The 17033-nt window shown below is 42.8% G+C and overlaps 1 long non-coding RNA gene across 2 annotated transcripts in view; it reads left to right on the top strand.

Moving 5' to 3' along the window:
* Positions 1-12721, top strand: part of LOC109268306 (uncharacterized) — a 58955-nt gene extending 46234 nt beyond the window's left edge. For both annotated transcript variants that reach the window (XR_008417231.1, XR_002080577.2), the window contains exons 5-8: positions 5939-6132; positions 6388-6491; positions 6934-7119; positions 11531-12721. This is a non-coding gene — a long non-coding RNA (uncharacterized LOC109268306). The remainder of the gene's footprint in view (positions 1-5938; positions 6133-6387; positions 6492-6933; positions 7120-11530) is intronic.
* Positions 12722-17033: the final 4312 nt, after the last annotated feature.

Below are 17033 nucleotides of genomic sequence, written 5' to 3'. Positions count from 1 at the left end.
AAAAAGAAAACAAACTTCTGGTGTTCCCCAACCTGAGCAATCACTGAGGTCATAAATGTGGTAATTGTTTGAGAGCCCCAGCAGATCCTGTGTTGGGCACTGTGGCCATGTGTGTTTGCATGTGAGCCATGCAAGGCTTTCACTCCTCAACATGCTCACGTTCTCACCTCCTCTCCAGCGTGTCCTCCTGTCCTCCCTCAGAGGGGTATTGATATTTTAGCCCCCAGCTGGTCTATAGAACTTGGACTCCAGAACACAAGGGGAAAGAGCCAACTATGCCGTTGAGAGCAGGCGTTACCATGGGTCCCGACAGCAGAAGCCAGGCTGGATCGATTAGAGGCTTCCAAGGCATTCAGAAAATTCACCCGAATCAATGGGAAATGAGTCAGAGGGACTGTGGACAGCCCTGGCACCTATCAGACACTGCTTCTACTGGACTTGTCAGGCTTGCCAAGACCTCTTGGTAGAGTAGCATGGATGACATGGTAACCTGCTGCAGGGAAAGCAAAGTTCTTCTCCAATGCACCGCTCATCCAGAGGGACCAGGAGAGGATAATGTCTCAAAATGCCCTGAATCTCGCTTTTGCTCACTTTCTGAACATCTCAACGAGTCTCAGCGTCTGACCTTGGGGTGAAGACTATGTTGACTTTCTGGGGCAAAAATATCTTTCCTTTCTTTGTAAATTAAATAGATTCTTTGTGGTTCCTCATAAATTCTTTACCTCTTTCCTCACCAGTTTTCTGCACAATTGACCACACCCTCCTTTTTCTTAGAGTCCTCTTATTCTTTGCTCCCAGACACTACACTCCCTGGGTATTTCTTTTTCTTTTTTGGCTACTTTTCCTTGGTCTTCTTTGAAGACTCTTGTAGTTTTGTCCTTGAGTGCAGCTTCCTTAGAATTCTATCCTCCACATTTTTGCTCTGTACTTTTTCTCAAGGGTCTTTATCTAGGCCCATGGCTGTGGTGAACACCTGCATGTTCATTTATGGCTCAGCTTAGACCTTTCCCAAGCTCTAGATCCATGTCTACTGGACCTCTCCTCTTGGATATCTCACAGATGCCTCAAATTCAACATAACAAAACACATCATCCTCCCTTTGTGCTCCCCATCTTAGTGGATAATTATCCAAGAAACAACCTCAGGGGACTTTCATAAGCAACTCCTTTCTATACCTACTATGTCATAGCAATTCTGTTTTCTCATATCTTTTGAATCTGTCTGTTTTTGTCCATCCCCATCCTCATTATCTTGGTTCAGGTGACTATAAGCTTTCTCCTTCAGCTACAATAGTCTCCTAATACACCACTCTGTTTTTTGTGTGGCCTTCTCTTAGTTAGTAGTTGTCACAATGATGCTGCATAGTGAAGAATCTCAACATCCCATAAAGACAAAAACATTTATGAGTTTGTGGGGCAACTGAGTCGGCTATGCTTTAGACTGTAGCAGCTGGAATGGTTCTGCTCCACTTGTCTCCTCTCTTCCTCCTGGACCCAGTGAACCAGCCACAGCACGTTCTCCTCACGGCAAAGACAGAGGTACAAAAGGGCAAGAGGAAATACCCAAGGTTTCTTAAGGACTCAGCTTAGAAATGGCACATGATTGCTTCTACCCACATGCCATTGGCCAAAACAAGTCACATGTCCTGGCCTAAAGTCAAAAGGTGGAGAAATATATTTGGCTCGCTATGAGGCCATGGCAACAGTGTGGATGCAGGGAGCAGTAAGCAATAGGGCCAATAATACAGTCTACCACTGGACCTCTCTAATCCATTTTCCACCAACAGCTAGATTTAATTTTTATGGTTTTTTTTTTTTTTTTTTTTTTTTTTTTGAGAGAGAGACAGAGTGAGAGCAGGTGGGAGGGGGCAGTGGACAGAGAGAGAGGGAGACAGAATCCAAAGCAGGCTTTGAGCTGTCAGCATAGAGCCCAACATGGGGCTCAAACTCACGGACTGTGAGACCATGACCTGAGCCAAGGTTGGATACCCAACTGGGTGAGCCACCCAGGTGCCCCACCAACAGCTAGATTTCTAACATGCAAATCTGATTATGTAACTCACCACTGTCCTTGAGAGAGAGTCTGAATTCATGATGTGACTCCAGTCTATCTCCTCACACCACCAATCACTCTGGTCCTGCCATATTGAATTATATTTATTTTCAAAAATAAAGTCTTTCAAAAAAGAAGTCTTACCTCTAGGTCTTTTCACAGCTAGTTCCTTCATCTGGAATACTTCCTCATCCTCTCCTCACCCCATAACTTAGTCCCCATCTCATGCCTCATTTGGCTAACCCCATTTGTCCTTCAGTTATCTCTAAAGTGTCACATCCTCCAAACATTTTCCATAACCCCAACATAGGGCTCTCCTTGTTCCATGTACTTGCACCTGTAATAATACTTAACCATCTCTATTGTAATTATTCAAGGAGAGGAACTATATCTTAAACCTAGTGCTTAGCTCCTGTGCCAGGGATATTACAGGTATTTAATAAATAGCTTACAATGGATGATTACCACATAGGAATCTGTCCCTGGATACAAATTTTAATGTCTTTGCTTATTTTTGACACAAAATTAGGTAAAGTTAGACTAACTGTGTATATTACCATAATCATTCTGGTCCAAATTGATGAGAAGATTAGCTTGATATGTATCTCAGATCTAAACAAAAAAGTTGTTTTGTTCTGAATGGAGAGCCACCTACTTATGTGTTAGCACGCTGAAAAATAAATAGCAGCTAATGTTTTTGAGACACACACCATTGGTTGTCAACCCAATAGCTATTCTCCTTCTTCTGTTTTAGGACACCCCCAGTTCTACTTGGAGTGGCAATGTGCTCACCCCCAGAGGCACAACTCTGGTTAGTCTAGGCCAATTATGGAATGCCATTCCTCTTTGCCAAGAAATAGCCAATGAGTGGGAATGTGACCTAACTGGCCCACTGAGAGTGAGATCTGAGGTGAAGTCTACTGGCTACTTGTGGGAAAGTTTTCATGTCTGATGAAAGATAGCAGGAGGAGAAGAAAGGGTCCTCTTCCCCATGCTCACCCCTTGTGCTTGGGATGATGTTCTGTAAGGACATGATTCTTGGAACTGTGGCAACCATCTTACTACCACAAGGGGAGACATAACTGACCTGAGAAAGAGCAGAAAGGTGAGAGACTCTGGGTCTTGGCTGATGCTCAGCTGCTGCCCTCATGTTGGAACTACCTACCTCTGAGTTTTCTGTTACGTGAAATAATAAAATGTCTTTATTGCTTAAGCCATTTCCATGTGGTTATTCTGTTATTTGCAGCTGAAATAATTCCTGGCACAAATAGCTTTAAGATTTACCCCAGAATACCCCAAATTTGTTATTGGCAAATATCAGAGACTTCCCATTTCTTGAGTCTATTATTTAACATCGTTTTCTTCAGGCTTAAAATGTTTTCACAGCTGGCTTTTATTGATTGCAGTGGATGATGTGCTAGAGAATGGGTCTCACTGGCATGAGGATTCTACCACTCCTTTTGTTTATTAATCAGTGTTCCAATCCTCACCTCTTTCTTATTGTATTCCTTGAATCCTCAGAGGAACTGTCAGTTGTGGAGCTACAACCTCTTCACCTGTTTTTTGAGACTTGTCCTGGGAATAATTTACCAGTGCAGTAGAGAGAATAATGCCCCCACCCTAGTCCCCACAAACTAGTCCATGTGTTCTAATCCTTGGAACCTTTACAAGGCAAAAGTGACTTTACAGATGTGATTAAGGTAAGGTCCTGAGATGAGGAGATTATCCTGGATCATCTGAATGGACCTCCATATAGTCACAAGAATCCTTAAATGTGGAAGGGGGAAATTCAGGAAGAGCAGGAAAGGAATATGTGACTATGGAAGAATGAGCAGAGAGATGCAACCTGTTGGTTTTGAAGATGAAGGAAAGGGGTGAAAGCCCGGGAATGTGGGCAGCCTGTAGAATGGGCAAGAGGCAAGGAATGGGATTCTCCCCCTATAGCTTCCAGAAGAGAACACAGTTCTCCCAACACAGTAATTTTAGCCCAGTGAGACTTGCTTCAGGTGTCTACCTGCAGAAATGTAAGGTAATAAATATGTGTTTAATTTGTGGTAATTTGTTATAGTAGCCACAGGAAACTGATACAAATAATTGGCTTTATTGGCTGCAAAACTGAACACCTCTGCCTCATGCAAGTGGCTGGGTGCTGCCTGACTGAGGGAGAAAATGATAAAACATAAACTTAAGCCCAAGCCAGAGGGTGGCTGGGCTCAGTTGTGGAGTTGATGTAGTTTGGGAAGTATCAAAGAGTTGGTAGTTCTCAAGGGAAAAGACCCCCCCTCCATGCGATGAAAGATGAACAGGCCCACATAGCCTTGGAGTTCTAAAGTGTCCTTTAATACTTTGGAGACAAGGACCTTGGGTGAGTGCCCAAAGTGCATCACTTATGTCCAATGAGCAGTCCTCATAGGACATAAGGGTCTACTGAGCAGTCAGTAAGACCCTCTGCCAAAGTAATAAGGTGGAGAGTATGCTCAGACTCTGATCCCCTGGAAGGATGCTGGCCTTTTCTCTTATCGACAGCAACAATTAATGGTCATTCACTCAATAAATATGAGTTAAGTGCCAATTCACTGCACAGTATGAGATGCTAGGGATACAGTGTTGTTGTATAAAACAGATATGTTCTCCATATTCTGCCCCGTCTTAGTAGGCTTGGGCTACTTTAAAAAATTCTTTTAAATGGTTATTTATTTATTTTGGAGAGAGAGAGAGAGAGAGAGAGAATGAGAGAGAGAGAATGAGAGAGAGAGAATGAGAGAGAGAGAATGAGAGAATGAGCCAGGGAAGGGCAGAGAGAGAGGGAGACAGAGAATTCCAAGCAGACTGCACTGTCAGCATGGAATCTGACATGGGACTCAAACTCATGAACCGTGAGGTCATGACCTGAGCCAAAATCAATAGATGCTTAAACCGACTGAGCCACCCAGGTACCCCAGGCTTAGGCTGCTTTAACAAAAATACCATAGGCTGGATGGCTTAAACAATAAATATTTACTTCTCACCATTTTGGAGGCTACAAGTCCAAGATAAGATGCCAGTATGGTCAGGTTATGGTGGGGGACTTCTTCTTGACTTGTAGACAGCTACTTTTTTCCTGTGTCCTCACATGGCAGAGAGAGAGCACTGCTCTCTTCATCTCTTTATACAGATACCAATTTCATCATGGAGGCTCCATCCCCAAGACCTCTTCCAAAACTAACTGCCTCCCTCAAATTCCACTTCCAAATGCCATCATATTGGGGATTAGGGCTTTAACATAAGAATTTGGGGTAGGGAGATACAAACATTCAGTCCACAGCATGCTTCTACTTTCCTCTGGGGAAGACAGATTTCAAAGCAAGAGACAATGAATAAATCTAAAACACTTAACAATAAATGTGATGAGGGAGGAGACTAGGATACTAGAAAAGAATAAAAGGGGGAACTAAATTTAGACTAGAGGACCAAGGGAGGTATTTTTATAGGAAACCATATGTGAACTGAGACCTGAAAGAGGAGTAGGAATTTATCAGGGACAAGCTGAAGGAAGAGAGATCTAGGCTCAAGGAATATCATGTGCAAAGGCCCTGAGACAAGAAGGAAGGGGGGAGTTGCTGCGGCAGGTGTACGGTATAGAAAGGAGAAAAGGGCACAAGAGGAGCTGGTGCCTTTTTAAAGCCTTTGGTGGTTTCAGGCTAAGGTTCTGTGTTCCCTTTGTCAATCTCCCTGTGACATTAACTAAGAGTACCCACTTACTGAAGAAAAACCAGGATAGCTCTGAAGCTCCACAGTCCCAAGCAGTCTGCAGCTGTCTCCTCTCTCTGGAGGGTGCAGAGTGAAGCAGAGGTGAGGGGAGTCAGCACCTTCCTGTCATTTCTGTCCATCTTTTTTTCTGGCCCAGCTTCTTTGCTGTGACCTCTGGAGATTTTCTAAATTAGAATCATTACCTATATGGGGAGCCTGCAATGCAAATCAAATGAGAGGCCACGGGCAAGCTAATGAAGGCCAGTGACCCGGGGATCTAATGAAGATGAACAGCTCTGTTACAGGGAGAGTACGCCACCATATCACATGCCGCTTGGAGCAGGAAAAGAGGTAAATTCAGGATTTTTATTGTGCTCTACAAGGCAGGTAAAATTGAAATATACCTCTATTTCCATTTATGTCTTACTTATCTCTATTTGCATAAATATGTATCTATGTTCATCTATATATCATCTATCTATATCCATGTGTGTGTGTGTGTGTGTGTGTGTGTGTGACAAGAGGAAGAAAATAATATGTTTTGGATAGGCAAAGGACTCTTCTTATGTGGCCCAGTTAATCTCATTTTCCCCATTCTCATTCAAGTTTCAGATGATGAGGTCAACAAAGGTCAGAAGATGAGCCTCCAAAGGAAATACAGAAGAATATACTTTGGAATGGCTGAGCAAAGTGTGGACATGGAAACTAAGGTAAAGAATTTAAACAGATAGAAAATGCAAAAGAAAACAAAACAAAAAAACAAAAACAAAACAAACAACAAACCAAACCATTTTGTTCTTTTATGTGTAAGGAAACATAAACACCTTATGTATACACACTTAAAAACGTTGATAGTCACATAAATATGTAAAGCTATTTTATTCATTCAAAAATCATGTATTGAATGCCTTTGGATTTTCTCAATATCGCATGTTTAAAAATCATAGGTAGTTTCTGAATATCACTTCTAAGTTTGGTGACAATTTGGAAAAGTGCTTTCAATCCAACTGGTAGACCATCATACTCAGAATCTATTTTAATGAGTTTTCAGATTAGGAACTCAGATCCAAAGCTAGCAGTTTGTTTTTGTGTTTCCCCACTAATGTAGTGAGATTACAGATTCTTGGTTTTCTGGTATTTCGTTCATTCAAGGAATGCTATGGCAAGTGTGCCTAGGAGGTGCCTGGCTAGAACAGTGAAGACGTCAACCAACGCTGCAACTCTCAGTGAGCCAACAACAGACTAAGAGTTGGGGGATCAATTTTCCCCATTGAACAATCAAGAAAAACTTGGAGGCCCACAACTGGAAAACATTTACTTGAAAATCACTGATGCAGGGTAAGTCAATTAAGCTAGTATTTTCTTAGCTCATCCAGTTTTGCTAGTCACATTTGTTGGTTAATTTTCATGAAAATTCAGCCTTGACTTTTATTCTCAATAAGTTAATAGATTTTAGTTTTATATCCTTTTATCCTGGCACGTAATTCTTGATGTTCATAGATCAATATTAGGGGGAAATTTCTTTGCCAAGTAATGATCCATGTAGTCATAATAAAAGGGAAAATTTTCAAAGGTCTTCAGAGCCAGAAAGAATTATTGCAGATACAAGTGGGTCTATAATTGTGTTGTCCAAATGTCCCACCAAATTTATTGGCCATTTTCAGCTCTTTCGTGATGGAGAGTAAACCTTTTGGTGATTGAAGCTGGAAAATAATCTGTTGGCTGTTAGAGCTGGAAGTATCTTAGATACTGTATAATCCAATTCACACATTTAGGAACGAGAAGACAGACTGAGGCCAAGCTTATTGATAGCTCCCACCTGTTCAAAATCTTCTAGGTTAGGGTCATTGATTTCATAAGTTACACACAAGATTCATGCTTAACCGCTTGCTAGACCCTTCCCACAAGCCTCAAATTGTTTCTTGAGGAAGACTGAGGCTGCTCAGCCTGAAGTTAATTTGCTTCAGATGATATGGTTATGATAGAAATTAGACTAAAACTCAAGCCCAGGACTAATTTTTGTGTAACCAAAAAGCATCTGTAAAATGTAAATTTCTTCCCCTGCTGCACTGCTATGAGGATTAAAGAGGATGCACTGTGTGAAATCATTCTATTTACCTAAAATTCATTTTTCAGCAGGTAATCTGTCTAATCAAAAAGGTGAGTTTCTCAAATCACCTGAGGGCAGATTGGCAGGGCTTCAGGGAAGGAATGGAATCAGGGACTAGAATCCAACAGTGCTCTCTCTCCTCCTCCCTTCACATCTGTTTGATTCTTTTTTTTACCTGCAGACAAATCCCTTCTGCTTTCCTGATCTACATAAATCACGGTCACCCAACTGACATGTGGGAGAGACTGAATCTCTCCCTCTCAGTTTCCACTGGGATTCTCAAGAAAGGGGCTTTACATGATCATGGTTAAGTGTGGACCAAATAACTGGGTGTGTTGGGGATGGAGTATGGGAGTGGGGACAGTAGTAGGGTTACCATATGTTTGGGAAATGTCAAGGAGTAGGTAGTTCTCCTCAAGGGAGAAGAAAACCCACGAGAGGAAGAAGACACAACATGTGCCCATCTGGTTTAGAGTTCCAAAGTTTCCTTTAGCACTCTGGAAACAAGGACATTGTACTCTGCTGACTGTTCCTCCTACTCTTTTCCCCTGTTAATGCCAGTGCAAGTTTCCAGAGTGCATCACTTACCTCTTCCCATGAGCAGTCCTACATGTGATGAGTAAGAACCTGTCTTAGTCAACTGCTATAACAAAACACCATAAACTATCTGGATTATAAACCACAGAAATTTATTTCCTACAGTTACAGAGGCTGGAGGTCCAAGGTCAGAGCGCCAGCTCAGTTAGGTTATGGTGAGGACCCTCTTCCTTGTTCAGACTGCTGACTGTGTCCTCCTAGAGTGGAGGGCCTCCTGTATAAGGGCACTAGTCCCATACATGAGGCTCCACCCTCATGACCTAATCACCTCCCAAAGGCCCACCTACTAATACCATCACATTGGTGGTTAGGATTTTGACAAAAGAATTTTATAGGAACATAAACATGCAGTCCATAACAGAACCTCAATCCAAATTGCAGAATGGAGAGAGTGCTTAGACTCCAGCCCACTGGAACGATGTCTCTCTTTTCTTTTGCAAAAATGGAAAATGATGGGTCATTCATTCAGCAAGTGTTAAGTAAGTGCCAACTCACTGCATGGTGTGAGACGTTGAGGATGCAGTGTTGTACAAAAGAGATATGGTCCTCATATTCTCCCCCTAAGTTCTTTTGGAGAAGACAGATTTAAATCAAAAGACAAAAATTAAATATGTAATAACACCTATGATAAATGTGGGAGGAGATTAGGATACTAAGAGAGAATAATAAAGGGAAATGGTTTACATTGGAGGGCCAGGGAAGGTAATTCTTAGAAATTATATGTAAATTGAGGCCTGAAACTTAAATAGGAATTAATCAGAGTAAGAACTGGGAGAAGAGACATCTAGGCCCAGGTACAGCACGTACAAAGGTCCTGAGGCAGGAAATTGGGGCTTTGGGCCTTCTTTAGGCACATATCCTATAGGATGTGATTCCTGGAGGTGGGGAGAAATGGTACTCAGAAAAAATGGATGGACCATTAGCCTAGGAGGTGTTCCCTATTACTATAAAACAGTGGAGACCTGAGAGTCTTATTAGAATCTCCATCCTCCCGTGGGCAGATTAATTATATAATTAACAACCTGACACTGGGTTTTTTGGGAAGCTACTGATATAACCAGTACTATGAAAACAGAGTGGGACATTCTATGGGCTGTGGTAGAAGAAGATGGCAGGACCCCATAAATTCCAGTATCTAGTCTGGACTTGACATTGGCCCTGTGGGGCAGAGGGGAATGATTGTCAATTTGCTCATCAGGTAAGTCAACAACAGTTTAGGTTTTTGTCTCTCACCTCTTTTCCCTTTATGAATACAGAGCAATTTACTTCTAAATACAAAATATTCCTTATAGAGCCTATATATATTCTATTACTAGGCTGGGGTGTAAGAGAAATGCTATTGGTTTAGGGTCAGGAACATGAGGTTATCTGGTTCTTTTGTCTCCACTCCTCCCTCACTGAGGTTAACTCTGGAGTTCTTTGATAGGGTTCAAGAGTGAAGGAGATTGCTGGGATAACTATCCCAGGGGTGGGCAAAAGATAGCCCATAAGCCAAATCCAGCCTGTTACCTATTTTTTGAAATAAAGTTTTATTGGAAGACAGTCACTCCCATTGGTTTACCTTTGTCAGTTGCTGCTTTTTCACTTGACTGAATGGCCCACAAAGCCTAAAATATTTATTATCTGGCTCCTTAAAGGAGAAGTTTACTTACCCTTAGATATACCAGATTGTCCATAAATTATTCTGTGAATGATGATTTAACCCTAAAAAGCTAGGAACAAGAACCAAACAGAAGTAATGCCAGTGCAATTATTTTCATCATTGAGAAAATTGTTCCATACTTTAAAAGAAAATGAGAGAGAGAGAGAGAGAGAGAGAGAGAGAGAGAGAGAGAGAGAAGACAGGAAGGAAGCAAGGCAAAAGAAGAAAAAAGAAAGAATTGTTTCTATTCTAATCTGATTCTCTCCATTTACTAATGAGAACATGGAAGCTCAGAGACATGATATGTCCCACCCAATATAATATGAGTAGTGACCCAACTCCCCATCTCATGAATAGAGTGCTTTCCCTACTCCGTAGGGCCTAATATATCAATGTGGTACAGTTCTTTGCTCTAACCTCCATTTTGGGTGCTTATAAAAATGATATATTCTCCTTGCTTGGGAAGTACAGGAGTTAATAGCATACAAACCTGCCCTTTGGATAGTCAGAGAGTTGCCTGGATCCCTAAGACACAAGTCTCTTTCACAATGACAAAAAGGAAGAGGAAGTCCATTCAAGGACCATGTGTCTGGGGTCAGGGGTGACAGTGTGTGGGCTGGGCCAGTGTGAGCCATGATAATATTTGATTTTCCTCTTCCCTAACTCCTGCAAACATTAATCAGCCTTCCCAAACAGAGCTGATGGGTCTGCATAAATAATTTCAAGTACACTGCACACCAGCCATCTGAATGCAGTCAAGTCAAGGACTATTGGAGCTTGCATTCACATATGCCACTCAACTCCTCTTATCTGCCACTGTCAGCAGCACATCAGCAGCTGGAGGCGCTTAACGCACATTCTTTAGTCTCTCCCATTTCCTCTCAGTGCTGGGAAGGGTCAGACAACCTCCAAAATAGGTCTGGCCAAATTGCATGAGGCTAGGCTACTTGGCAGAATATCCGTTTTCTGAAGAACAAGTTGCAAGATGGAATCTGGGGCTGGGCTCATTCCCTCCTGGTCAGAAGGCTAGTGACAACAGCTGGGGACAGTCTCACCCCAGGTGAGTCACATAACTCACTGCCATGATCTCTGTTCTATGTCTCTGCTCTGGCTGCCCTCTACCCTCCACCAGGGAGACTATGACTCTGAATATTTGTCCTGGCCCCTAAATGGTCACAGCCTTTTTGAACTTTCGGATGTTTGCTTAGCCCTTTCAGTTTATGGTCCTTTCTGTCAGGTAATTTTCTTTTTCAGATATTTTAGAAGGAAGCCCCCAGTGCTGGGTCAGAGGGCATCTGGGGCTGAGCAGCCATCCCTGTCTCTGGCCCCCAAAGGCCCTAGCATATGCTGTCATGTCTTCTTAGGCTTGCTCCTTTACTGCCACTCTCCCCTCCCCCCAGAACTTCTGAGACTGGAGCAGCCCACATGTATGCTTATAAAAGGGAGGCAGAGGGAGACTTGACCAATAAACAGGAGGATTCAATGTGATCATGGAGGCACCGAAGCTGGAAGAGGCAAAAACAGAGTCTTCCCTAAAGCCGTTGTGGCGCACAGCCATGCTGATATTCTGACTTCAACCCAGGGACACTGATTTTGGACTTCTGACTCCTGGAACTGTGAGAAAATGTTTTTCTATTGTTTTAACTCACCAAATTTGTGGTAATTTGTTATAGGGGCCACAGGAAATGAATACATCCTCAATTTTTCAGAGTAAAGGCCTGTAAAATTCAGGGTCCCCGGGTGGTTCAGTTGGTTAAGCCTCCAACTTCAGTTCGGGTCATGATCTTGCAGTTGGTGAGTTCAAGCCTCGAGTTGGGCTCTGTGCTGACAGCTCGGAGCCTGGAGCCTGCTTGGGATTCTATGTCTCGCTGTCTCTTTGCCCCACCCTCACTTGCACTCTGTTTCTCTTTCTCTCTCTCAAAAATAAGCAAAGTGTTTTTAAAAATTAAAAAAAAAAAAAAAGCCTGTAAAATTCTATGGAATCTAGCCCCTGTCAACTCCCTGAGTGCCCTCCTACATCTCTTCCTAGCCTCCCCAGCTCCAGGCACACCTGTCCTTGTCCTTAAACAGACCATGACCCATCTCCCCAAGGTCTTTTCTCTAGCGGCTCCCTCAAGCTGATGCTCTGGGACCTTCCTCACATCCTTCAAATTTGCTCAGGTGAGGTCTCTCTAGACCACGCTGTTTAATACCACACTGCCCTTCACCACCGACTCCTGATCCTCTTTGTCCTAATCTTTTTTTTTCTTTTTCTAAGTGCTCATCTCCTTTGAACCTGCCACGGAATTTACTTATTTATTATTTATTTATCCCTTATTATTCTTGTCCCCTATTAGAATACAAGATTCTCAAGGGCAGAACTGATTACCTATTTTATTCTCCACTGTATCCCAAGCTCCTAGAATAGGTCCCGACACATGCAGGCATCCAATTAACATGTGTGGAAAGCGTGAATAGATGTCCTCAGAGTTCCTGTGACAGTAATATTAGAGATGCCCTCTTTTCTCCCCTTCTTCCACCTCCTTCCCGTCTTGGCCCTCACTATACTGGCAGAGCCAGTTAACACGGAAAGACACAGAATAGTCAGTTCAAGATGGTAGAGAACAGCTCAGTAGGTTAATGAAGGCAAAAGGTTCAACCTTCTCAACCTCTGATCCGGGGGGTGGGGGGGAGGAGTGGGGGGGGGGGGGGTTATACACATTAATATGCAACACTTGTGACCTAACATATTTTTGATGGTTAGCCTAGAGACTTGTCTCTGTAGCAGGGAAAATAATTTCAGGCCCCAAATCTCAGGTGTCCAAAACATAAGTTTTAAATTTCTGTCTTGAGTCCCATTCCACCTAGTAGCAGAAAACACAATCTCACCAACTCAGGATAAACTCGGTCACTTCAGGGTTACTTCCTTAACCCACTTTCCCTGGCATGGCCTCTATGCCTAGGGGACTAGTAGAGTTTTGAGGCATCAGGAGTTGGCCACGGAGGTACCTGCACAAGCTGTCATTTCCTGAAATGCCCATCCTTTTTTGGGCCTCAGCAATTACAATTCATAGTAGCTCCATCAAGGGCATCTTCCTGTCCCAGTTAAGAGGCCAGATCCAAGAATCACACCTGTGCCACTCTCAGCCACAGGAGAGAACAGCAGCTTGCCTCAGTTTGGCTGCCCAAGCAACCAGGTGATCTGCAAATATTTCTGAAGCACCCTCAACCCAGGTACTGGGGAGGGCAGTGCACAGGTCTGACCGTCTCTGCCCTCCAAGATTATAGTCTATAGGGAGGACCCAGCTCATAGGCACAAGAACAAAATAAATAAGAAGGGGTGATGTGGGATACTGTAAAGGGAGCCACAGGTGGGAAAGGTCTGCCAGAGACATGATATTTGACTTGAAACAGAATGATGCGAGGGAAGCAACCACACAAAAATCTGGAGGAATGGATTTTCAGGGGGAAGAAACAGAAGCACAAAGTCTCCAAAATAGAGATGATTTGGCCTTTTTGATGGAGTGAAAAAGGATACTATAGCTGGAGTGTAGAGAAGGAAGAGAGATTGGAGAGAATTGCAGGAGAGAGGTGGCCATAGTGACATCAGCTATGAAAAACTTTGGAAACAGGCAAAAATGATTGCTTGGGTGTCCTAGCTTTGGCATCCCTCTGGTTCATCTTTCATTGTCTATAAACTACTTGGCAATGCTGTCAGGATGTGGAATACCGATAACAGTGCAAGTGATTCCTGCCTGTAGAAAAGGAAACTGTGTCCAGCAGGGAGGCAGGTGATTGTTCCCCTGTAGATATTGACCAGTTTGGCAACTATATTTATTTTCAGCATTCTTGGTGGTCTATGTATGTGTGTTTTTTTGAATCCTCCTCTGAACTAGTCGTAATATCTTATTAGTTCCCTCATTATAGTGACATGTTCATTTTATATTTGTGTAAGAGTCAAGATTTCACCTTTTATAAGTAAGTATCTCTTGGAAACCTTAACCTCCTTTCTTGTCTTCCTTCCCTGATGGCTTTCTCTTATTCTCTTGTTCTGAACAAATCGTATGTCTTGGAGTAAGTCAGAAGCAGATGGCACCCTCCTCTGTGCAGAGAGAACACAGTGAAGACTTACCCTTGGTTCGCTCACTTCTGTCCTGGTTTGCTCACACAGGAGGGAGAGGAAAACCCCAATGGGTTCTTTAGGAAATGCATTGAAGTAGTTTTGGGAATGGGAAGTGGTCTATTCCCAGAGATATAAATGTCCTACAGTGCCCAAAATAGTCCCCCAAAAGGAATATATCCTATCCCAAATACCACAAGCACCCCCAGGGAGTAACATTGCCCTTGGGTGACATTGATCTACAGAATGTTGCTCTTGTATGTGGGGGCCTTAATGACTGCCCCCAAGAATCCTGCTGGGACTCAGACAACCATTGATTTCATTTACCAAATCACTAAATAGAAGCCAGTTTTATGGTCATATTTCCCCTCTGGCACGCAAAAATGTTTATGGCCTTCAATAAAGACTGCTCTCTATTGAGAACTGAGTTGAGTATATATTGTTTTAAACTTCAGCATCCTCCAATAAGATTTATATTCTTGTTTTGCTTAAGATTCACATTTTAATGTGGCAATAAAAACTAGTGAGATTGTTTCATTGTAAAGGATCCTATTTAGTTAATTATCAGGCCCCATGCCACAAATCACTGTATTGGGCTTCTTGTACCAGGGAAGGCTGTTATTTCTCCCTCTCCTCACATGAGTCACATGAGCCTAAGTTGTGCTGATAAGAAGAGCTGAGGTTAGAGATGATGGAAAGAGAAGAGAGGAAAGAGATAACATTCCTGTACTGTGAACCCCTCCAAAAGGCCACCATGCATGCATTAATTCAGGAGGCAGTGTCCAGATTCTGGGGTCAGATCTTGAATCCCAGCTCTGTGACCTCAGGCACATTATTTACTGTCTCTAAATTTCTAGTCCCAAATAGGTTATAATGATGCTATATTAACCTCCTGCCTGTGTTTTGAAAAATTAAATTAGGTAATGGATTTAAGGAAGCTGGCACCAAGAAAAGCAGGGAGAAAGTGTTGGATCTTTCTTTAGTAGAGGCTGACATCCTTGAAAAGCATCAAGCGTAATGTGCCTGATGCTTGCCAGGAGTCACCAGAACTGCAGACAAGTATCCAAATAACTGGGAGTAGACAAGAAGGCATCAGGAGGTTAGGGATTCAGGTGAGAATTTGAGCAGCGAGGAGCGATGTCTTGGGCAAGGGTCACGGCCAAATAAGGTCAGAAGCAACACATACCAAGAAGGGTGATGGACACACAAGTGAAGTGCAACAGTGGGGCTTGTTATTAAACTGGTTAACTTCTGGGGGATTTCTGGACCAAGAGCATAAAGCCCAGAGACTGCAGGTAGTTGACAGTGGGCTGCTTTACTTGAGAAGGAAAGTGGGCTAGGTGGGGTCCAGGACCACCAGGTGAAGGCAAATCAGATAAGTCCTTCTGCAGGGCCCTTCGGCTGAAAGCAAGCTCCTCTTCCCTTGGACAGACTTAAGTTTCCTACCTTCCCCACCCACAGGGCAACGAGGTAGTATTGAGAGCAGTCCTGACAATCCAGGATGGAAGCTGTGATCAATCAATGGCCCAAACATCAGTTCAGGGTGAGCTTTTCCGCCCTGACAATGATCTGGATAGCCTCAGAGATTTCAGATGGATTTTTCTCTCTGATGTCAGCTCTGAACAATCAGTAATGGCTGCCTGGAACGCTGTCTTGAGAAATGGCTTGAAGGCCACATTTGGGAAGAATGCTGTGATTGATTATTTATGTCTGCCAAGGGCTTAGAAATGATGAGTGAGGTATACTTGCTACCTTTTAGCCGGAAGTAGCACAGCCAATTCCTCCTGGCTTACAGCGGGAGCATGCCTGTAAGATGTTGGTGGAGGAGCTTACTCATTCATGTATTCATGTATTCAGCATTTCCAGAACAGCCTCCATGGAGACAGCACTACTGCACTGGAGAGAGAAAGGGTGCCATAGGAAAAAGTTCCAAGGAATCTCAGAGCTATTTTACAGACCCAATAATGCTTTGGCACTTCATTTAGATTCAAATCAGCAAACAACCCCCAGGAAGTAAAAATTATTATCATCCCAAATTTGCAGACTAGAAAACTGAGTCTTATCTCCATTTTGGTAATAGTTGCTTTAATAATCCCTGCTGTAATAATTGTCACGTCCTCAAATGCACAGTCTTGCACATCCTTCACTGAAGGCCTAGAAAAGGATGAGATAATGCAAGTACAAAATCATTTGCCCTCTTTGTCATTTAACAGCAGCCCTCCTGACACATTGGCCAGCCCTCAGCCGAGCTCTGAGTGTTTCCTAAACTGAAGGAATGCGTGTTCGGTGAATTGGCCCATATTTTATCTCCCTACAAAATAGCTATTTAAATATCCCTCGAGTATGCACTTTCTGAATCATTAAGGTCTCAGGGTGCATCAATTACACTAATTTGGGAAAGTGATCACATTCATGCAGGGCTGTTATTTTTAAAGAAAAGACATTTCAGTGTATTGATGGGGAATCGGTGTCCGGAGTATATAGATTTCCAGTTATCCCCTGTCATGGCAAGAGTCCATCGGTTTCCTTTAAGAAATGAAGAACACATTATGCCTGGTATTAACAAAGATCAATTTCAGTAAAGGAAGACATCCAACACAAGGGAGTTAAACAGAGCTGGGAATAAATGACGTAATGTTTGAAGCGATAAGGGATAAGTCATGCTGGGACTCCAAGTTCTTGTATAAGTGATGATTAAATGGACTTTTTGTCCCTGCCTTTTGCTAAAGGTGATATTTCTTTACTGTAAAGTATAATGTATCTATTTTGGCATCGTCAGTGAAGTATGCAGTTAATAATTGGGC

This window comes from Panthera pardus, unplaced genomic scaffold (assembly GCF_024362965.1).
Source record: "Panthera pardus isolate Hobbes unplaced genomic scaffold, ASM2436296v1 HiC_scaffold_24, whole genome shotgun sequence".
NCBI classification, from domain to species: domain Eukaryota; kingdom Metazoa; phylum Chordata; class Mammalia; order Carnivora; family Felidae; genus Panthera; species Panthera pardus.
This window is presented reverse-complemented; position numbering and strand designations above follow the sequence as displayed.